Here is a 4,549-nt window from a genome sequence, read left to right as displayed (position 1 = left end):
CCCCTGTAACTCACACACCAAAAATGACCAGCAGGTGGCGCTGTTATCAAGAGAAAAGCGTTTTCGGTGAATAACTCCCACATAATATGTCGCACAGTTCAAAGCCTTATATCTACGTGTTCCCTGAATCCAGATGAAGTGATTGATGTAGGCCACGCCCATGTTCACCCCAAATTTCCATTCGCAAAATCGCGCAAACTGAAAAACCTACTTTTTCGAACTCCTCCCAGGCAATTTCACCGATTTGCACCAAACTTTGCACACAGCATCTGTACATGCTCACGACAAAAAGTTATTAAAACAATTTTGATACTCCAATAAACACCCAAAATATAGAATTACAATTTCCTGCAAATTCTGTTCAAACAGACAGTCTTCCATATCTTGACCAAATGCAGTCCCATTAACACACGGACAGTTAAGACATACATACACAATAATCGGGCAATGCGGCCGGGTAACTGGCAGGCCCCGACCGCAGCACACCCCGACACGCGTGGACTGCGAGGGCCCGTTCATCACTGCTTGCAGTTTTAATTATTTTTAGTTTTCCTTCCTCCCAAATGATCGCATTTTTCACTACCTGAACATATGTGAAAACGCGATTTTATTTGGCAAACATATTAGGCTTGGCGAAAAATTTTATAATCTGTTGTTGTTGGGAATTTTCAACACTAGGTGGCGCTATAGTCAAGGAAAGTGCCTTTTGGCTAATAACTCCCACATACTTTGTCGCACATTCAAAAACCTTATATCCACACGTTCAGTGAATTGTGCTGAATCTTGGGATATAGGCCACGCCCATATCCGCCTACCGTTTTTTTTCGCTAGCTCGCGAAATGTGGAAAACCTACTTTTTCGAACTCCTCCCAGGCAATTTCACCGATTTGCACAAAACTTTGTACACAGCATCTGTGGACCCTCCTGACTAAAAGTTATTAAAAGAATTTTGATATTCCAAACAATACTCAAGTTATTAAATAACAACTTCCTGTAGTATCCGCTCCAAACAGGAAGTGTTGCATATCTCCACATTGGTTTGTCCGAATGACATGAAACTCAGGATCCTACTTCCCCATGAGCCCCTAAGGCTCTGTGCCAAATTGTGGCCGACCACCACTAGGTGGCGCTCTTTAAATTGAAGTAATTTATATCTCCACATCCGTTTGTCTGCTTGACATGAAACTTGGTACACTTATTGCAAATGCCCTCCTGAGGATGGCTGACGAAGGTCTTACCGCTCCGACACTAGGTGGCGCTCTGGCGGCAGTTTCATTTTGTTTTTGGCACTGTGCCCACACCATAACACTTATGGATATGAAATTCATTGGGGTGGTACACACTGGCCCCTGTAACTCACACACCAAAAATTACCACTAGGTGGCGCTGTTATCAAGACAAAACCGTTTTTCCCTTGACTGCCTTCACTTTTCATTACTCAACGGAAGTTGTTGCATGAACAAGCCCCGACGGCAGCATGCCCCGACACGCGTGGACTGCGAGGGCCCGTACATCACTGCTCGCAGTTTTAATTATTATTATTTTCCTTTGTCCCAAATGATCGCATTTTTCACTGCCTGAACATGGATGAAAACGCGATTTTATTTGGTAAATAGATCAGGCCTCGCGAAAAATTTTATAATCTGTTGTCATTGTGAATTTTCGCCACTAGGTGGCGCTATTATCAAGGAAAGTGCGTTTTGGCTAATAACTCCCACATACTTTCTCGCACATTCAAAAACCTCATATCCACGCGTTCAGTGAATTCTGCTGAATCTCCTGATATAGGCCACGCCCATATCCGCCTACCGTTTTTTTTCGCTAGCTCGCAAAATGTCGTAAACCTACTTTTTCAAACTCCTCCCAGGCAGTTTCACCGATTTGCACCAAACTTTGCACACAGCATCTGTGGACCCTCCTGACTCAAAGTTATTAAAAGAATTTTGATATTCCAAAGGATACTCAAGTTATTAAATAACAACTTCCTGCAGATTTCGGTCAAAACAGGAAGTGTTGCATATCTCCACATTGGTGTGTCCGAATTACATGAAACTCAGGATAATACTTCCCCATGAGCCCCTAAGGCTCTGTGCCAAATTGTGGCCGACCACCACTAGGTGGCGCTCTTTAAATTGAAGTAATTTATATCTCCACATCCGTTTGTCTGATTGACATGAAACTTGGTACACTTATTGCAAATGCCCTCCTGAGGATGGCTGACGAAGGTCTTACCGCTCCGACACTAGGTGGCGCTCTGGCGGCAGTTTCATTTTGTTTTTGGCACTGTGCCCACACCATAACACTTATGGATATGAAATTCATTGGGGTGGTACACACTGGCCCCTGTAACTCACACACCAAAAATTACCACTAGGTGGCGCTGTTATCAAGACAAAACCGTTTTTCCCTTGACTGCCTTCACTTTTCATTACTCAACGGAAGTTGTTGCATGAACAAGCCCCGACGGCAGCATGCCCCGACACGCGTGGACTGCGAGGGCCCGTACATCACTGCTCGCAGTTTTAATTATTATTATTTTCCTTTGTCCCAAATGATCGCATTTTTCACTGCCTGAACATGGATGAAAACGCAATTTTATTTGGTAAATACATCAGGCCTCGCGAAAAATTTTATAATCTGTCGTCGTTGTGAATTTTCACCACTAGGTGGCGCTGTTATCAAGGAAAGTGCGTTTTGCCTAATAACTCCCACATACTTTGTCGCACATTCAAAAACCTTATATCCACGCGTTCAGTGAATCCTCCTGAATCTCTGGGTATAGGCCACGCCCATATCCGCCTACCGTTTTTTTTCGCTAGCTCGTAAAATGTCGCAAACCTACTTTTTCGAACTCCTCCCAGGCAATTTCACCAATTTGCACAAAACTTTGCACACACCATCTGTGGACCCTCCTGACAAAAAGTTATTAAAAGAATTTTGATATACCAAAGAATACTCGAGTTATTAAATTATAACTTCCTGCAGATTTCGCTCCAGACAGGAAGTGTTGCATATCTCCACATCGGTGTGTCCGAATGACTTCAAACTCAGGATCCTTCTTCCACATGAGGCCCTAAGGCTCTGTTCAAAATTTGGGATGATGACCACCAGGTGGCGCTCTTTAAATTAAAGTAATTTATATCTCAACATCAGTTGGTCGGATTAACACAAAATCTGGTACACTCATTGCCACTCCCCTCCTGAGGATACCTGACAAATGTGTTACCGATCCGACACTAGGTGGCGCTCTGGTGGCCGTCTCATTTTGTATTTGGCACTGTGCCCACACCATAACACTTATGGATATGAAACTCATTGGGGTGGTATAGACTGGCCCCTGTAACTCACACACAAAAAATGACCAGCAGGTGGCGCTGTTATCAAGAGAAAAGCGTTTTCGGTGAATAACTCCCACATAATATGTCGCACAGTTCAAAGCCTTATATCTTCGTGTTCCCTGAATCCAGATGAATTGATTGATGTAGGCCACGCCCACTTTCGAGGTACATTTCCATTTGCACATTCCCGAATGTCTCAAACCTACTTTTTCGAACTCCTCCCAGGCAATTTCACCAATGTGTACCAAATTTTGCACACACCATCTGTGGATGCTGACCACAAAAAGTTATTAAAAGAATTTTGATAGTCCAATAAACACCCAAAATATAGAATTACAATTTCCTGCACATTGTGGTCAAACAGTCAATCTTGCGTATATTGACGAAATACAGTCCGATTAACACAAGACTTTAACTTATTGTGTTCCATGGCCAACTGACGGTTTGTGCTAAATTTGGTGCAAATCGGCCAATAGATGGCGCTTTTATTGCTAAATGATGAAAGAACAGCTTGACTGCCTTCACTTTTCATTCCTCAACGGAAGTTGTTGCATGAAGAAGCCCCGACAGCTGCATGCCCCGACAGCAGCATGCCTCGACAGCAGCATGCCCCGACGGGAGCATACCCTGCGAGGGCCCGATCATCACTGCTTGCAGTTTTAATTAGGGCCCGAGCAGGGAACCTGCGAGGACCCTATTGTAATTGTAATGTTTATTAGGGCCCGAGCACGAATCTCGTGCGAGGCCCTATTGGATCCGCTCGGATTATTAGGGCCCGAGCAGGGAACCTGCGAGGTCCCTATTGTAATTGTAATGATTATTATTATTAGGGCCCGAGCACGAATCTCGTGCGAGGCCCTATTGGATTCGCTCGAATTATTATTATTATTATTATTGTTCCATCCCCAAAATCGCATTTTTCACTGCCTGAACATACCCCAAAACTCGCCAAACTTGGAATATAGATCAGACCTGGCGAAAAATTTTATAATCTATTGTTGTTGTGAATTTTCACCACTAGGTGGCGCTATACTCAAGGAAAGTGCGTTTTGGCTAATAACTCCCGCATAATTTATCACACATTCAAAAACCTTATATCCCCGCCTTCAGTGAATTGTGCTGAATCTCCTGATATAGGCCACGCCCACTTCCGCCTAACGTTTTTTTTCGCTAGCTCGCCAAATGTCGCAAACCTACTTTTTCGAACTCCT

This window comes from Pagrus pagrus (genome assembly GCF_965226575.1).
Source record: "Pagrus pagrus genome assembly, chromosome: 4".
Lineage (NCBI taxonomy): Eukaryota > Metazoa > Chordata > Actinopteri > Spariformes > Sparidae > Pagrus > Pagrus pagrus.
Note: the sequence above shows the minus strand (reverse complement) of the source record.